General features: G+C 32.6%; 3 protein-coding genes across 4 annotated transcripts in view; 1 reads left to right on the top strand and 2 right to left on the bottom strand.

The window, feature by feature from the left end:
* LOC129790211 (serine/threonine-protein phosphatase PP2A 65 kDa regulatory subunit) overlaps nt 1–20,397 on the bottom strand; it is a 620,353-nt gene that overhangs the window by 78,970 nt on the left and 520,986 nt on the right. The gene's annotated exons all lie outside the window — the stretch shown is intronic.
* Nucleotides 1–20,397, top strand: part of LOC129790342 (clavesin-2-like) — an 891,203-nt gene that overhangs the window by 769,944 nt on the left and 100,862 nt on the right. The window lies entirely within an intron of this gene.
* Nucleotides 1–20,397, bottom strand: part of LOC129790167 (chondroitin sulfate synthase 2) — a 178,164-nt gene that overhangs the window by 78,970 nt on the left and 78,797 nt on the right. The window lies entirely within an intron of this gene.

Raw genomic sequence — 20,397 nt, 5'->3', positions numbered from 1 at the left:
ATTTTTGGAGGTGATATTGATGTGAGATAAAACGGAAATACAGCTGATCGAAATACACCTATTGTATATAGCTGAATTTATGTACTATGAAACGATATGCTCAAGGCGCACTTAAGGAGCCATTTTCTTGTTTTTTTCACGTCGTTTTATATCTAGAAAAAAATGGTAATAATAGGAAGATACAACAATGAACCGACCAAAGAGATCCGGACATTTTTTTTATACACACAATACTTATGTGTATGCGTATGGCAGATGTTTTGGCTTTTTCATGGGCCACACTCTTGCTCATCTCCTTGAAAACCACCACCTTTCTGCCTTCCTGCTACCATATTTTCAATTTTTTTCTCTCTTCAATTTCTTCGGGTGTTTTTTTTTTGCTTCTTTTTGGCTTGAGGCTCTTTTGGAGATATGCTTGTGGAGTAAATGAGAGTATGTTGGGTACAGTGTTATTGCATTTCTCAGGTAAAATGTCGAGGTTACGTTCTTTTCTTTTGGGTGTGTGTAGCATAAATATGTTGCAGCTTGCAAAATTTTTCTGTGGACCTGTGACAAGATGAAATTTTTAACAATAGAAAAGTGCAAGATGATGGATTTTTCCTTCTCTGATTTTTTTTTCAACATTATATTACTTCGAAGTTCCTTTTGAACAACTTTCTTTTCTTTTGTTACGTCTGATCTATTTTTCTGTAAAGGAGAAAAATTCTCCTTTTAATGCAAAAAGGTCGAGGAAGGAAAAAAAAAGAGACTTTTTGTGGATTTTTCAATGTGAATTTCACTTTTATGCGCAACATCTGGAAGTTCGTTTAACGGATAAATGCATTTTCAATTGTTGTGTAATTTTTCTCTTATTATTTTTTCTTGGAAGATGAATACCTTCATTTCAAAAATACTTATGTTAGTTCATTAGGGAGAATTTGTTTAGTTTACAATCGATTGATCTCACTTGAGCGACAGTATAAATGACCAAATGAAAAAAAAAAATTGGTGCGTTCTTGAAATGTCTTTAGTTTGACCACTACCGTAATTTATGTGTTAATTTTGGTGTTTTTGTGGGTCATAGGGATCCTTCATGTATATGAGCACAACTTAATGTCCCATGGCGCGTCTTTTAAGCGTTTGTCAATCATCATTTACACGTCTATATAAATCATTGAAGGAGACAAAAACTATAGCAGGGGTATACACAAAAATGCCAATTTCTCAAGAAGTCTGCTCTTGAAATAACAATTGCAACACTAAAGAGTCATAAAATATAACATTTCAAGTAAAATGATAAGTTTTAATTGACTACGTACCTATTTACTGACGCCAAAAGAGGTCTGTTGTTTTTTTTTTTTTTTTGACCGACAGTTTATGAAATCTTCTATTAAAACGTTGTATTTTCATTTTATTTCCACATGAACTGACAATAGTGAGGCAACCTTAAATCCCAAAAGGATAAAATTTATTGTTATTTCTTCTTCCGCCTTGTTTGTGTCCTTTCTTCCACGTGTTCAACAGGCGACAATTTACCTCATCATCTTGCAGTATATGTATGCATTTGAAATTACAAGAGGGGTGGATTTTTGCTTCAAGAGAAAATCCCCGTGACATTATGAAAAACTCTACAAGAGAAGGACCTTTCTTAAAAATTCAAAATCTCTCTCAGTTTGGGAAGAAAAGACAAATAAATGGCAACGGGGGGGTTAGGGAGTGAGGAAGAAACTGTGATTTTTTTTTCAAGCAGTAATTCCTCATTCTCTGTCCCCTTATTTCACAGGAACAGATTTACACAATAGAAAATAAATTAGATCACATTTGATGTCCTTTGATGCCACCTTAAGGAGGGGAGCGATGATACAAAAGGAAGTTTTATGGGTGAATGTGTACAAGAAGGGCACACAAATACGGGGGTTTAAAAAGGGAGGAAGGTTTTCCCTCATATCGTAGAAATGTTAAATATTTTTCTTCCTATCTTAATATATAAAGCTGAAAATGTTTGTTTGTCTGTCTGTGGCACATGAACTCCCCAGAAACGGCTGGGCCGATCTTGATGAAATTTGGTATGGGGGTAGAGGGGGTCAATACGAGTTGCAAGCGCCATATGGGATTCCGCCCCCTCCCCCCTTTATAGCGCCCCCATAGAAAAATTGATTTTTCCCATTTTCTACCTGCTGAAGGGTCAAATAACGGGATTTTTTTATTTTAAAAATTTTTCGGGGTACCGTATTATTCATCCCCCCTATTAATATACGCCCCCCTTTTATAGCTTAAAATGGTGATTGCTCACACGTGATTGGGGGCTCGGGTTGACTAGTATTGCAATATACTTCCCGGTTTTCGAACTATGTGTTCTCCCTTTTGGTTGCCGCATTGCACCACTTCGTTTTGCTGAAGTAAAGGGGTATTAATCATGGGATTTTGTGTCTCCTCAATCAAGCATCTTCTCTGTGAGAGAGAATCTTATGCTGCACATTTCACCTTTAATCTAAAAAAAATTCTCTATTTCAAAAATATATTTTAAAAATTCACGAAAAAATCCTTTTTAAAAGAAAAATTTTCAAAATAAATATTTTGAGTTAAATATCTCTAAAATAAAATGCAAAATCACGGAGAATACCTCTGAGTAGCTTGAGAGCCAAAAGCATTGTGGAGATTTAGAGTGAAGAAAAAAATCACAAAACTACCCTATTCAGCCATCTTAAGGGTTGCAGCATGATTGAGTATATGAAGGAGAACCCTTTTTAAAGGAGGTGACAGCGGATGACTATGACATAGGTTGGTTTATGTTGTGTAATGCAAATGAAAATTCCAAACACAAGACGATCAATATGAATGTGTAACTTCAAACCCATTGAAGGATTTAACTTTTTTTTTCAATAAGGAGTTAGCTTACCAAACGAATGCAATGCAAGGGGTAGCTTGTTTGACAAAATTGTGAGATATCTAACTTCATTCTGTTTTGTCCATCCTTCAGCAACAATATTATCTACTAAATAAAGTTAAATGTAGGTATGCGAATTTAGAATTTTGACTCTTTAAGGAGTTTACTGGTTATTTTATGAGGAAACTCCTTAATCGAGAAAATATTCAGAAGAAACAAAAATGATTAAGAAATCGTCAGAGATTTCCCAATTTTCACTGGAGTTTGTTGGGAAAAGCAAAAAAAATGTTTGCTTAAAAAAATCATCAACGAAGCTATGGCAAAAAGAAGGCGAAAAGATTAATTGTGACGTCATTATTTAAAATTTTTGGTTTTTGCGCTGGATTTTCTCAACTGATCTTAATGATAAATTTAAATCTTTTTGGCATTATTTTTTTTACTCATTTTTGACATTCTAAAGGATTACGCTTATCCAGATTTTTACACGGTTTTCCTACACAGGAACGGGTAAACTTCTTTAAAAATCTTTCTCTTATAACACTCATAACCAATATTTAATGATTAAATTAACCAACTATATGGTAAATGATTTTACTCTTAAATGGTTTTATGATGTTGTATGTTTTTCCGTGTCTTGTTTGTAACATTCCATGATATAATGACGGCCGTAAAATAAATAAACTCCTTTCAAATGAACAAATCAAACCTCAAAGTACCTATCACCTGTATTTTAATACTTCTTAAATACAAATAAATTAAATATGAAGCTTTCTGTTAAATCGTTAAATCTAAACAGTTCTAATTGGTCTGCTCTCACTAATTTTTCAACGATTTACGACTTCTTAAATCTTCCAACCAAAAAATAACCCACAGATCTTCATTGTCCCACCTCTTTATGATGCAACTACATAACTAAACTATAATATATATACATACATAAATATGAATCAGTTCAAAAATTGTATGATACATTACAAACATGGAGTGAGAAGGTAAAAAAAAAGTAGGGACGCAATGTGCAGCCCCGGTGTTTCAATTTGAAAGATTTATTTTGTAATTGGGTTAGACATCAACAACAGTGTGTGTACAACCATCCATAAAGAGGATCCACTAAAAATGTTTAGAAATATATTTATGAATATTATAATGAATGACAATGGTGTTAAAATTAAGTAGATAATACCATTGCATTGGGGTTCAGTTGTCGCGATTTGTGGTTGTTGAGAGTCTTGAAACTTCTTGTCAACTTTCTCGTACCCTTCATCAACAAATCATGGAAAAATATTACAATATTCTGATAAATATTTTGTTTTAAAAAAATTCCACCAATAATATTCTCTTATCTTTCAGGTTTTGCTATATATTCAGGCAATTTGTGTAAAAAAAAATACAACAAACCAAGAAAAAATATAAAAGATTTTTATTACATGAAGAATAAAACTGGGATTTATTTGATATTTGGCACATGGACAAGTTTTACCGCATTTGTCAAATATTTGGACTGTGGAATGCTTTTCCTATTGCAAATGGAAATGCATTCAAATTTCTTTTTGGGGATTTAAAAGAAATTTGTAAAAATCCTGTTTAAATGTCAACTAGTTTTCGAGTGGTATGAAATGTGAAGTGGGTTGTGTGTATGGATGGAATATCTCTGCAACAAGCTTCGTAATTTGTCATTCAAATTAATGACTAAATAATGGGTTAAAAGAGAAATTTTTCAAAAGATGAATGTCCGATTTATAAAACCAAAACATCCCTCTAAAATTTTTAACCCATCAATGGGTATAAATCTCCAAAATACAACCCTATGTGTAAATCACTTGTAAAGGGGTTAAAAGTGTATTGCATAGAAATGTTTTTTTTTCTAACATTGTGACAAGAAAAATCAAGGAAAGAGGGCTAACGAGAATTTATTTCTCTCTCACACTATATGGCTTGTTGCATCCATTATCTCTGCATACTGTCGAGAGATGCGAAGAGGAGAAATGTCTTGGAAGGCGCAAAATGCAAAAGGCGAGAAAAAAGCTGTAAAAATAGATTTTATATTTTTACAATTTCACCAGAAGTGAATAAGAAAATATTTTTCGTATTTCCGGGTAGGCTCTTATTCTTTTCTTTTTGCCTTTTTGGTGGACACTTCGGTGGAAAAAGGGATATAACACTGCTGTGTTCTTCTTGTGTGATGTCCTTAGGAGACCGACAGATAATTTCTTCAAGTCTTTTGTACTTCATGGGGTGTTTTTTTTTTTAACTCAAGTCGTGTGAAGTCTCCTCGCTAACCACATGCAAGGAACTTGAAGTACTTGAATTTTCAACAATACCTCCTCTCAGCGGTTGGTACTTTGAAAACCAATTTTAAACAATTTAGTGTCCTTCGCTCCTCTTCTCTAAGAGATTCTCTTCTTCATGTAAAATGCGAAACTAAATGTGAATTTAAATGTTGTAGTATAGAAGCAGTAGAAGCCTTCACTAAATTGATTATTTTTAGGGAAACTTTCTTCACGAGAATTTCCCAGGTTCTTCTTAAAAAAAATTTAACTCTTATAGAGATTGTGAGATGGGGGAAAAAGGAAAATATATGAGTTCATTCGCTACACGTGGAAGAAAATATAGACCAAAAAGCATCTCGGAATTTGGAACATGTATTTGAAAAAAAAAGACTAACCTATTTATGTGATTGCAAACTATGTATATACATATATAGCGTTTCACAAAATTTATATAACTTTTACCAGAAATTTTTTATCAAACACCCTGTGTCCACATTCTTAAATATTTTGTAATCAATCAAAATTGGGATGGAATACAACGGAGGGCTCAATTGAGAGAAAAATTTTCCAAAGTACTTTTAATTTGATACCTATTTTTTTCTCAAACTTTGACGGAATTTTCCATTTCATTGAAGATTCTATATATGTGTTTTTAGCTATGTGGAATTTTTTTTCTCTCGTCCGTAATGGAGGGCTATTTGAAGTGGATATAGGAAAAAAAGGAGGGCGATAAATTGAAAGAAATGTGTTTGGATGATGGACAAAAACGTGCGTAAAGAACGCATTGGAGACAATTAAGAACATCTAAGAATAGCATCAAGTATCTCTTGCCTACTGAAAATAAAGTCAATGTTTGAATGCAAATGGATGGTGGACAAACTATATATGTAAAAGAGATATGTTTGACTTAAAATAGAGGCGCAGAGGAAGAGAAAACAGGAGCATTTTTTGTGTCGGTCTGATAGACAGAAAATGAGTAATTTTTCTACAGGCCAGGGTGACCAAAACTAGGTAACTTGAATTTCTAAATTATATTGGAGAAAATCTAAAGATATCCAAGTTTTCTTTTACTTTTTTAGCTGTTAAAAGAAAATATCTTTGAAAGAATTTCAATAAAAAATTATTATTTCAATATACAAAAAGACATTTAAAAAAATAAAATAAAAATTATATCTCGCAAACGTAAAATCGGAAAATTAGCGAAGACAGTACAAATTCTAAATTAGAACACCATCTAATACTTTAAGAAGAAGGCATCACAAAGAGATTCTCGAGATTTTCTCAGTTTTGTTTGTTATCTTTTAGCATAAGAATGATGATGAATGAAATATATATGAAAAAAAATTGCCGAACTTCGCCATTTTGCATTACGCAAACCAATATTCGGTCAATGAACTAAATTGATTTTTGTGTTTTGGTTTCGTGTGTGAGCATTTGAAAAGGCATATGGGAATGAGTGAGTAAAAGGAGAGAAAGAACGCGCTGAAATATAAAGTCTTTTGCCTCCCTACTATACATATAGGATTAATTATATTCTTATAGGCAAACGTGTGGTGACTTTTCTAAATTGAGCAAGGAGACGATACACGGAAAAGTTTTTTTCCCCGACAACATGAAGCAAAACTATTTCTTTTTTTTTCTCTTCCATCATTGATGCTCAAGACGTTCTCTTTTTCGTCTATTTTTAAAAAAAAGTCTTTCTTCCAACCTCTTAATGTCAAAAAACTCTCATTATTTTTGTCTTTGTGTATTTTTTGCGAAATTGTCAAAAATAGAAAATTAATTAAAATGAGATTTAAATTATATTTACAGACTGAATAACTTATTAGTTTGTTCTTGCGTATTTAATTCTTTATATTTTCTGGAGGTATATCCATCATTTACGCCGTATTCTGAAGAGTAATGGAATGAAAACCTTTAATAAATTAATTTACAAAAATTCTTTGACTGTTAAGCCAACTTTCCTTAAATAAATTAATTTAATTTGATTAAGAAAAAACAGACTTCTCAACTTAATTCTCAAGAAGACGACGTATTTCAGAAGAAGTTTCGTCGGTTGGAACATGAGAATTCAAAAGTGTTTTTTAATAACATTAATAACAATAATAATAATAGTACCGCAAACGAGGAAGAGTGTACAAAGGAGATAAAAAAGGAAGAAAAAATGTGGCACAATCAGCATCTGTTGCTCAAATTTATTTCGTTGACCACGTCAGGCAACATGTGTTTCCTTAAGGGATTTCTTACGGACTCACAGTATTGGAGAGATTAAAGTTTTTTTTCTTATTCTTCTTATGTACATACAACCTGAAAGAAGAAAATGAAAATAAACGCAACAGTCTGTATTTTTTATCACTTCTTTTTTTATATTCTTTCTGTACGTAATTGATAATCGCGTGCGAATAAGGGTGTAAACTCACGGGGCACATAAGTATAGGAAGAAGTACAAACTAATTGTTTTATGTATCTTTTTTTACTTAAAATAAAAGAAATTTATTTTTTGGTAATGATTTGAGAGGAAATCTTAATACTAATTTACGTAGGCTTGACATGCAAGAATGTGTTATACATAAAAAACATTTAAAGGATTTTAAAAATGCTTTCATCAAATCCAACTTCTGTCATTTGTAAGAAACCTGGTTTTATAAAAAAAAAAACTATATTCAACTTTTTAAAGAATTTCTATTTTATTTTAAGAAGTTCTTGGTTTTCTTTTTAATCCTTCTGAAATTTTTGTAGACTAATTCTGGACTAAGGTTCTTATGTCAGGTTTAGATTTTCTTAAACCAGGCTTTAGTCTTTCAAGCTATGCCTCAGTTCCTTAAGCTAAACTTGAGTTTTTATGCAGGGCCTAATTTTTTGAAGATCAGATTTTTAAAGGCTTTTAAGGTTAGATCTGGTTTACTTGGGGCTGAATGTTTTTTTTTTTTTGAACATTTTCTTTAATGAATTTGTATGTGCGAAGATGGCCGAATATTAAAGCCTTGAGTGCCTGAGCTTAAAAATAATTAAGTTTGGTTTAAAAACCTAAAGTTTGACTTATAAAAAACTTAAACCTGACTTAAGAAACAGACTAAACCGGAATGTCAATGTCAAATTTTTACTTGGAAATTTTCCAGAACTTTTTTTTCAATTGAATGAATTTTGAAACCAACAATTATTCTTTGTAGAAAAAAGCAATTTGTCTCCTTTCAGTGATCCCATTTTGTGGGAACTCCTTTCGATAGACCTCAAAGCGAAACATGTAAAAATCCTTCATTATGTTCCATAGGAGATGCAATCCTATATCGAACTCCAGCATCTCCCAAACTTCCAACACAATACATTTCTGTTCAAGAGATTAAAATTGCAAACTGCAATATGTCAAAGGAATCCCTCAAGGATGCGGCTTGTCTGTTCCGGGGTTTGTCCTTTTTTCGATAAAATTAATGATAAGCAATTTGTAAATTGTCACTTATTGCGAAATACTCCTCCCAATTGCATTTAGCACTGGTCATTTACGAGATGTTTTGTCGTTAAAATTCTTTTGTGAGGACCACAGATGCATTTCTCAGTACGGGGTGAAAAGAAAATTTGAAAAAAAGGAAAGGAGATAACACAAGAATGGGAAAGGTCTTTGTGACTTTAAGAACAAATACAATAATGCTCTAAAACTTGTTGCAAAAATGCATGAGAGAGACCGTAAAGTCACCCATTTCCTTTCTCAGGATCCTTTCACACATCTTTCACAGCTCCATAAAATTTGTTTCGTTTTTTGCTGCACTACATCTCCACCATGCTGTAAAAATTGTTTGATCTTGGCGCAATGTTTTCTTTTTTTGCAAATTCACCACGTGAGTGTTATGTGGATCCTTTTATGTTATATATTTTTTTTATTATCCCGGAATTCATATTAGAAAAAAATGTTTTCTTTTTATTTAAGAAAGATGCGCTTTTTCCATGATGTGTGAATAAACTTTCACATCGTATTGAATGAAGTTATGTTGTAGGTATGTGCTGAAAGGACACGAAGGGACACGGTGGTTGAAGAAAATTAAGCTTCATGTACCCTTCAATGACTCGCCACATTGTAATTACTATATATTCATTCAATTGCCATTTCATCCTGTTGAATCGTTTTCTGTAACATCTGTCGTGTACAAGGAAAACTTTCAACTGAAAGTCTTTCCCTTTATTTTTTTTTTGTTAAAAAAAATCGAATCTTTGTAAATTGAAGATGAATGAAAGTGACGAAAGTGCAGGGTGTTAAAAAAAAGACTCATCGTGTACCTTTTCTATTATATGTATTTTTTCATCACGACTTTGTAAACTTTTCTGTGTAATCAAACAGTTTGAAAAATTTTCTTTTATAAATTTACTACGCTTTCAATGTAAATTCCATTTTCACGAGTATTTTATTCCCATCAATGGTCAGAGGGAAAAAAATACGAAAGAACTAGGGTTTGCCTTATCGGAAAAATGAAGAAATAATTTGTATAGAATATACTACAAGTGAGGAATAATCACTTGAAAATTTGTTATGTTTATTATCTGGTTCCAAAACATTTATTTTATTAAAATTCCAGCATGGATGGGTAATTCTTACAGTTCCCACCAGAATTCTCATAAACTACCGTCGAGATGTTGAAAATTTTCCTTATTTGCCACTACTCCACCCTCTTCTATGTTGCACATATCAATAGTGTAAAAAAAAATAAAAAGAAAAGAGTAAAAAACGAGTCTTCCATATCAATTGACACTTCCGCCCAACTTAACATACAAAGAAAATCTCTCACACACTCCATATGTTTAGCAATTAACCTCTGACCCATGTTAAACTGTATGCACCAGAAAATATCATTTTCCTACGCTGCTGGCGCGATATTGTTATGTGATGGGGTATATTATTTTTTTTAATGCTTTACAGATGATAAGATAACGAATCTTTTTATTTTCAACCGCCCAACTAATCTTTATAGTTGTTTTGTGTTTGAATGAAATCCTTAAATTAGCAATGAATTAAATTTTATGTAGAAAATGCAATATAGAGGAAAATCCAGTGTTTACTATTTGCAATATTTTCCTGCTACTTTGTCTCTCCCAGAGGCTATATACATAACAAAGAGGAGAGTGGGGATTTGGTAAAGAAAAAATGAAAAATATTTTGTTTTATTGCAATATATCTTTCAAATTTCTCTTTGTATGCCCATTAAAATCCTTGATGGTCAAAATAAACCGCTTGACCGATCAATATGTTATGTTATGTATACATTTTGAAAGTTAAAGCATCGTCTCGAAGCAAAAGTGAATTCATTTTGTGGTGTGTGTCCTCCCAAGCAAGTAAAATTTGGGTCTGTGCTCCCCTTTTAAAGTGAATTGGTAACCTAATTAAATTCCAATTGGAGTGTAGCTGAATTTCAATCGATATGTGGTGGAACTTTTTCAGTCGCCAACGTCTCTCTACTTGTGATCTCTACATCGCTGTGCCACATATTGACGCTATATACTAACAAATTTTATTTTATAATCTTACTCCTCGTGTCAATGATAACACCGAACTGACCTTCCGTTTAGCTTTTTTTTATTGTTAGGCCTTTTTTTCTAGCAAACACACGCGTAATCCCATATTGAATTCAAACTGATGACATTGTGACACTCTGAATCGACAGAATCGCAATATACTACGTTATTTCAATTTTTCTTACAACATTATGTACACACATTTCATGAAATTGATAATTTTTCTATCTCAAAGTGGAAGTTTACATTTAAAACAAAAAAAAATGAAGATGTTCGACAATTTATAAAAAATTATCCAAAGTGAGTGCAAAATCCAAATTAAAATCATGACCGAATGAACGTATAAATATATTAATTTCAATTAAATTTTTGGCGATAAATTATTTACATGCGGAAGCTGATAATTTTTTCCCTAATTTTCATTATCATGCTCCCAATTTAAATGATTTTGCGGAATCTTTGAAGATTGCAAAGAGAATCGCTCCCACTACTTCATTGCAAAAAAAATCTTTCCAGCTTATTGTCCTTGTGGGAAAATTCTGGGTAAATCCGGTAAGTCTATCGAGAAAGTTTAAAGCTTAAAATTTCTGTTTGTTTTTTAAACAGTCATGTATTTACCCTTTTGGATGAGTTTTCTTATATTTTTTTCTTAGCATTTGCATTAAAGGATTAGCTTAAGCTTTCAAAGAAAAATGCATTTTGTCCAGACAGTCGAGACATACGTCTAATGGTAGCCATTATGGCTGGAAAAAAAACTTTTAACAGGACACGGGTTGATTTTAGAAAAATATTTTCAAATTGAACTACTTTCATCAACCCCAAACCAAAACACTGGCATCGCGATTGTGTTTCCATGACTCCACGGATGTTTGTTGGAATGAAGATTAACGAAGCACCTGCCATTCCGTAAAAAAAAAGTTAAAGTGAGGAATACGAATGAGGGATATAAAAGGAAGAAATATCCCTATATGTTTACACCTGCAAGGAATCAGTTTTTTATGGTACCATACCCTGACGACTTTGGTGTTCGAAGGACATGCGGAAGGAAAGACAAAGACGGTGTTTAGGAATTGTCTAACAGCTACGTTAATTAACATTTAGAGACGCTTGCTTTTTTTTCTTCTCTATGCATTCCACCTACAGTGATTAAAGAGATCATTAGGGAAAATACTCCATTTTGAAAGGTGAAGACTTTTTTATTAGTCTAAATATGCCAAAAATGTTCTTTTTAATGTTGACGAAGGTAGTTCATTGAAAACCCTATTAGAAAAATTTAAATTTGCAATTTTAACGAAATATTTCTTAAAAATATTATTAAACAGGTATGTTAATAGATATGACATCGACACCTTTCATATACCTATCTCATGCCCTTGCACATTCTCTGAGACGTAGTATTATTAACAAAGACTTTGCATTTGCCAAATTGTAGGTGAGTAAGAGAGAGGCTATAAAGTAAATAATGATGTACAGAAATCTTATCAATTTCCTTGTAATCTCAATGGTGAAAATAAAAATACGCAACAAATGTGACATTGTTTCAATTTTCTACACTATTACTTTATATACACACAGTATGTACTAACTCCTTTCTTATGACACCATATCAAGCACAATTTTTCAAATGGCATCCCTAATCAGTTGTGTTAGTTTGTGATAATGAAGCTTTTTTTCCCTGAACACGTGTGTACATGCAGAATTTTTCTCACATCTTTACAATAATAGTACGTAATGTCTTTGGAGGTATACAAATGGTGTAGTAAACAAAATTGTATATACGACGTTACATACTGCAGTGGAAGAAGGAATGAAAATATGAAAGTGGGTCAGGTGTGATAGGGTACAAGAGAAGCCATATAGTGTGATTTTATTGCGATTTGATAAGGAAAAGCCAGTATGCAATATTACCTATAATTTTCCTATATGTCTAAATTTCACAATTCCTTACTGATTGTTCTCTAAACTTTAATTACACTTCAAGGTTTTCCCATAGCAGCTCTTATGCCAACCATTCTAAAGCTCCAATGTACTTGAAGGAGAATCAAAGAAAAGATATCTTTTGAACAGGCAACATGAATCATTTCCCCCCGAAGCGTCTTGCTCTTGGTTTAGCTAATAAGTGCAGATTTAGCAAATTCCACAATTCATTAGGAAGGTTTTTAGTTACGCATTTAAGGAAAAAAAAAGTTTGCACGAAACTCATGTCGTCAGAGAAATTTTATCCATTGGGTGAGATTTCATATCAGCACTTGCAAAATATTTTTATGGACACATGTCTGGGTCACATTAAATTTATTTTAACGCGTCATTTAACGCAGACTTGCCCATTTGGCGAATTCCAAAATTGCCTTTTGAAAATTTAACACCTCAGGGTTTGTTCATTTTATATGACAATTGATCGAGCAATTGAAAGAAAATTCAATTTAAAATTCCTAAAATTAATAAATTGCTTATTTTTTACTAGCCTAAAGTCGGTGGGAGCTATCCGTAGATAGAGTTGTGTCTGATATAAACATTTTACCTTCAAATTCACGTATCTATATTTCGACAATTTTTACACAAAGATCCAAAGCGAAAATTCAATGGAAATTTGATTAATTTTAAGAATTCTATAAGTACTTATCAGTATAAAAATAATGTAATTCAGTAAAGCCTTTAAAGGTTTTATAGATTGCACAAGATATGTACATATAATTTCGATATTCAGCATTTTGCTTTAGTTTTGGAAAAATACTTCGATAAATTTAATAATATAAATCCATAAAATGGCATAAAGTGAAAGTGACAAACATGATTTTTTTTTTTCAATAAACACATACAGCGTGATTTATTTGAGAGGAATATTTTGACTTTGTAAGATTCCATGAAAATATCAGTTACAAAAATAAAATCAAGAATAACACTGCAACGCAACAGCCAAAAATTGAATTGTTATTTACAATATGAGAAAGTATTTATTTATCAGTAGCAGTTATATGTATGTTTTTATATATAGGTGAATTTCCTGCATTTTATATTTACTTTTATGTACAAACGTGCTTATATTTTTCCGAGATGATTCCAATTATGGCGTATTTTATTCATTTCAGCGAGTAAATACTCTAGATATGTATTCTTTTTGTAAAAAGAAATATTCTTTTTCCATTAATTTTTAAATTTGTTTATGTAATTTTTATATATTTTTCATATTTTTCGTTAAATATTCTGATCTGATTTTTAATTTGTATTCCCATTATTAAATTTTACTTATAATAATTCTTTTCAGCTATTAAGAGTTATTATCTGAAGAAAATTTCATGACGACAAATTTTTCTCATTTAAAATTTAGAAGAAAAATATAGGGTAATATCTAGAACATTTTAAAGTTTCTTTTTTTATTATGAACTATTAATAAAAGAGCTATGTTACTTAAATATAGAAAACTTTTTAGGACTCTGACCTCTTGGATATACATAGAGAGTTGGAAAGAATAATATAGACAAAACAATTAAGACAAAAGTGTGTAAGTGATAAAAAAGGTTCAAACGCCAAGTTCAAGGACACCATTATAGCGTCAATTCGGTCTTATTTTTTTTCTTCCATTCCTCATTCTGTGCTTTATTTTATTATTTCTTCGTCAGTTCAGCACAGTGGGTAAAGGCTAACGAAAATTCACATTAATGTGCGTTTTATTCGCGAATAACTCACACAAAAGAATAGGGAGATTACACGAAAATGTACATAGTACGTATACATAGTATACATATGTAGGCTAGAAATCACCTTATGCGTCGAAAAAAAGGGGTTTCCTTTTAATTTGAGGAAATAATATTAAATTACAAAAACGAAGAATAATTATAAAAGGTTTTTGATTTTCTCAAATACGGCTATGCTTCGCTTCTAAATATGATATTCCTTATCTTTCTTCAAAGAGCTTTCTGTTCGATTTTTGTTATTAATATTTATACCTATATACATCTTTTTAAAAGCCAAAAAGAATTACTATGAACACCTTATTTGAGTACTTAAATTTTCATAGGTTTCGTTGTTGCCTCAATTTGGATTTTACGAGGTATATGTGTATACGCGATATGAGGGCGTAGGATGGAAAGGAAATTCATTTAAAATTAACGAATTACAAACTTTCGAGAGAAAGGGGAAAATTTTATTGGACATTAGTTTTTCTCTTCAGATTATATACATATGTACATAACATATTTTCTTTTCCGTATAATATTCAAGGGGGGTGAATGGTATACCTACGTACCTATATAGGTAATACACGAGAACTCAAACGAACATTTAGAGGAAGGAAAAAATTCAATTTCATATTTCTTTCTTCATGTGCAATTGTATTTTAATTAAATATTTATTTATAAACGAAAACCTATTTTTTGTCGAGCACAATTACTCGATTTTCCATGTATTTGTCTAAATATAATAAACCTATACAAGTATATTTGGCTCCACACTGAGGGAGGGATCTGCTAGAAACATGTGCCTTATAGGGATGAAGAAGGGGACTGGGGTGTTAAGTAGAAGGAGCAAAGTATCGAAATTAAACCACAAATTACGCTATTAGTTGTAACTTTTTGTGTCATCTTTCCAATAACACACTATTTGTGGTGAAATACTCAACATATGGCATGCTTGAATGAAAAGTTATCCTCCCACATTGGCTATTGATCTCCACGTGAACGATGGCGAGATGGTGTTTTCTTTCCACTGCTGGAAGGAAAATATTTTTCACAGCGTCGTGAAGGATCCTTAATAGTTTTAAAATAACAAGGACGTATTTGGCAAATATGTGTTTATACACATTCAGATGTTAGATAGTAAAATAGACGGTAAAGGCTGTGCGGAAAATATGCAATGTCGTAAAAGTGCGCAGAGAATTCTATTTCAAATTACACCCACATTCTGCTATTGCACGCGTGGGTTGTAATTCATCACTGCAGGGCCCGGAAATAGCTAGACAATATCTATACTACACAGTTTATTTTTTACACAGAAATTCGTTCAGTGAGTTGTAGTTTAATTTTTATGAGGCGATGTTGCTGTTTTTTTTTCATAATATCACGTGAAAAATCATGGAGAAAGTTTTCCATAAAAGAGGGAGGTATGGTGACAAAATAAAGAATTTTCCTTCTATCACGTTTTTCCTATTTATAGAATGCCTTTCTCTGTTCCCGTTTGAAGAAGCAAATTGAGTAATTTCACATCCACCCACGAGCTTCACACTTCTTCTTTCTTTTTTGCTTTCTCAATATGTAGCACCCAGCAAAGGAAAATCAACTTAGACGAATTTCCCAGCTTTACATGAAATGACATGCTTGTCCCCACGCAGTTATATAGAGAAGGTTAGAAAGTTCATGTCTCCATGTCTTTTTAAAACTCTTCTTGTGACGTTAGAAAAAGAAAGAATAGTGAACATACGTTTAATTTTTAACCAAAATCGGCTATGGTGGTATAGCAAAAGTTCTTTAAATATGCATTAACATATTCTTTGATTTAGTTCCATTTTGAATAATTATTAAAAACTACTTTTAGGGCTTTTTTTCATTTTCAAAAATTACAATCAAAAGAAATTATCTTAATTAAAAAAAAGAAAATAAGAATTTCGCTGAATTTGATAAGCAAGTACAATGCTCATCAGTTCCTTATCCTGCAAGCTATTATAACTCCTTTCCAAAGTTATCTCTTTAAATGAAGACTTTTAATGCATAAAGCTACTGATGACCTCAAAATGGACCTCCTTTGACCTCTAAAAATATTTTTCTAGACATAGGAAAATGCATTTTTGTATCACAACTACTATAAACCAACATTTAGGATTTAACCCTTTGCACATCTACCTGGAAAATTCACAAGAAAAGAATTAGGTCTGCACTGTGAGAGAGTTTTAATAATAATCCCCCTGGTGTGTGTCTGAGCATATTTTAAGAAGGTAGAAATTATATATACTGGGAAGTGTCTAGGAAAAATCCATTTTTTCTTAAGAATTTTCTTTTTAGTGTTAGAACAATATTGTACGTGCAATGGGATATAAATAATAGATTTAGGGTTATATTTTTTTTTATAGCGCTTTATTCAAATGCATTTTTATGTAGGGTATTTTTTTATTTTAAGGACATTGCAATATGTTGTAATATATATAGGAATGGTCATTTGGAGAATATGGCAAATTTGATTGGAGGGCTTTTGATTTGTATCGCATTTTGTGTTACAGATTGATGTTGGTTCGAAAGGGGTGTTGTCAACATACGCGGGGGTGTTGAGAAATGAAGGGAAAGTGTCTCGAGACATATAAACGTAATGGGGAGAAAGAAAAATCCACCCTAAGATAAAAATCGCGCCAAATATATTGCTTTTTGCCTCATATAGCAAAATCGGCGCAGTCTGTATGCGCCAAATCTGTCTCGAGGTGGGTGTCCTGCGACGTACCACCATCCACTCCTAGAAAATCTTCCCCATATACATATAGCAAAGCTAGCCATCTCATACCATTTGCTACACAGCTCCACCCGTCGCCCGACATCCTCTCATCACCGTCTGGCAGACCCAGCGAGAGTACATCAGCCGGTATTCTCGTGGGGGGATTTTCTCTCCCTTGCTGATTGTGTCTGTCTATCGTTGTGAGGGAAATTTGAGTTTTTCTTCTTTAATTTTTATTTGAAATTATTAAATTTCAAACTTTGACACATCCACATACAGTTCCTTCAACCCTAGAGTCATTTATACATCCGAAATAGCCATACATATGACAAGAAGAATGGGTTGAGGCTGAGGCGTAACCAGAGAGAGAGAGAGAGAGAGAGAGAGAGAGAGAGAGCGAGAGAAAGCAAAAGAGAGTAATATTTATTGGGGGAAATTCTCCTTATCGATTTTCCCCAATGCGGGAAAATTAAAGCTTCAAAATGTACTTTATTCTTGCTAGGTCTGTCAATTCTCTCTCAAAGTCTATAAATCCTATAAATGGGCGGGAAAGTACTTTTCAGTCTATTGAGCTTTTAGCATCTTCTCTCAAACTTCCAACTTCTAACTAAACCCCAACATACCCTGTCATATTTGCATGAGTTTCAAAATGCTATTCTATATCGTAAACTTAGAATATACATAAAACTTTACCTGATGCAGCATAAAATTATATATAAAAGGATAGAAAATAAATAAAGCTACCTCGTGTCTGATTATTGCCACTCTCCAATGGTTTTGCGTCTTAAAGTGCGATTTTAATCTAAACTAAGGAAAATCGAGGAAGCGGTGTCGCTTCACGAAATTGTATTTCATTTCCCTTTTGCTAGACATTGTATTTTGTTGATGCTTCAGCAATAAACCCAGAGGCATGTGTGTAATTTTTCATGCACTTTGTATTTTATTACACCATATAGTAAAAAGTAAGGAGATAAGCGACAAGGTTATTATAATTTTATTGAATATGGAGTATCTAATTATTTGCTGATGATCAATCTCTGGTTGGCATTTTTTGCTGATAATCTTTCTTTTTATACCACCCCACCTGCCCCTCCTCCCACCGATTGATACCAAAATATATGAAGCAATGTGTTATGAAAAAAAAATGGAAAAAGAGTCACATTCCATAAATTAGTGTCTAGATGAGAGTGGAAAACTTTGACAATCGGCAAGAGGCCGCCGAGAAAATGTAGTTTCGTAAGTAAAATGCCGGCTAGTTCTCGTTTAATTTTATTTACTTGAGAGCCAAAAACGTGTGTGGGTTTCTTTCTCTCGCTCTCTTTTTTATATATACCTACCTTTATACCTATATGTATCACATATATATAAAATTTAAACAGAGATAGTGTCGAAAACCGCGAAACACCAAACCCAAAATAAAAGAAATCGCAGATATTGTACTTAAAGAAAATAACTAAATCTTTTTTTTTAATGCAATTTTTTACAAGTTTTCAGGTTAATTATATGTAGTCTTATTCAGGAATTGTAAAAATGATTTTTTTTAGACATCACTAAGTAAGTTTCTTTTAGAAATATTTTTACATGTTGGGAAATTAAACGGAAGACGGACATGGTCACAGCGTCCAACTCATGGAAATACTCGATATTTTATTCTTTTGAAAATCAAAATAATATTTTAAATGAATGGCAATTGAAAGGTTAACTATTTCGGCTTAATTTTATTTTTGCTACGAATTACATGCGTAAAAAATTATGTGCACCGTCCTATTTATTTTTTGAATCTTAAACTCCAATTATCTGGAGTATTTGTTGCATTTCCCAAGTCCGGAAACCTCCAGACTAGTACAAGCTCTCTAACCTTTGCCTCATATTCACGGGAAAAAAAATTAATTTTTATCTTGCATTTCTAGAAATTGTATTGATTTTATACAAAAATAAATGTTTCTTAGACGTTCACAATCTTGACAATTTTTAAACTTTTTCTTCTTTTATAATTATTTTACTTCAACTTTTCTGTGCTGTTTTCTGAACTTTTAAATCTTTGAAAAATTTGTTATTTTATATTGTGTTTTCTAATAAAGGAACTACAAAAGTTTTGAAGAAAATGCTGACATTTTTTTCGATTTCATTGAGAAAATATAATCCGATTTTACTTATCGTTTGTACAAAAAACATACATATAAAAATATCCATACATTTCGGTGCATTTTGTATCCATCATCAGGCTCATCATAAGTGAACATTAAAATCCTACTTTATCAGCTCAGATTTAAGCCATACTCCCCTACAGAATTATAGGGGTTTTTCCCACAAGTTTTCATGATTATTGTTTTCTCCATTTTTTTTCTATTCTTGCCATTTTACCGTGACTATCGTCCTTCGTATATCAAAACCATTAGTTTTTCTCAAGGATTTTCCTCTGACTTTAGCATATTAACCCTAATTATCCCGATTTCTATGACTACTCTACACCTAACCTTATGCAGGTCTCTTACCCATTTTGTCGGTGTGTGCATGGAAATTATTTATATATCATTATTTGCCGGCTGGCATATGGCGGCGCCGTAGAACAATTTTCCCACACGACTAGTACTACTTTCCGTGTGTTTGTGAAAGTAGTTGCATTGTGAAATAGCATGAAAATTGGGAAAACACAAAGACATCCTGATGAAGGTGTCAGAAATCGTCTTTCCGTTGAATATTTAATCATTTTGGTGCATTTTCTTGAAGATTTACATGATTTTTGGGGATTTTTGGTGGATGTGAAAAATTCTATCAATGCCGGCTACGCCTTGTAGTTTTGTGTTTGTATTGCCTTCGTCACTCGACTACGTTGTGTACATGTAGTGATGGGTATGTTTGTCTCTTTCCCGCCCCCATCTTGGCGCCATACCGGCAATATTGCGGAGAGCGGTGAATCCTCCTCACCTCCGCCGCATACCTCGCGCTACGCCTGATAATATGTATGGTTGTACACATTTATATAGTTTATGTAGAAATTATAAATGTATATAGCGTTCCGGTCCCATGAGAGTAAGCGGGAAAGAGAGAGAGAGTGAGAGAAGGGGGTCTGGAAGAGAGAATATGAGACCTATTTTATGCATGAGAGACACGTCGATCGAGTGTGATATTTTGGCGGTGATGTAGAAGTGGGATGCCTATGTGGAGGGCACTTGTGGGAATTTGTAATTTCATATCAAGTGGAAATATACTGCTCCTCTCCCCTATTGCTCCTATATACATGAATATATATGTAGGTACATAGAGTCGCGTGCATGAGTCGCTTGGGCGAATATGCGAGAGTGAGATGGCAACATGGCTACATGTCTCTCAATTGAACGAAATGAA

Source organism: Lutzomyia longipalpis, chromosome 2 (genome assembly GCF_024334085.1).
Source record: "Lutzomyia longipalpis isolate SR_M1_2022 chromosome 2, ASM2433408v1".
NCBI classification, from domain to species: domain Eukaryota; kingdom Metazoa; phylum Arthropoda; class Insecta; order Diptera; family Psychodidae; genus Lutzomyia; species Lutzomyia longipalpis.
Note: the sequence above shows the minus strand (reverse complement) of the source record. Positions and strands in the feature narration are given on the sequence as shown.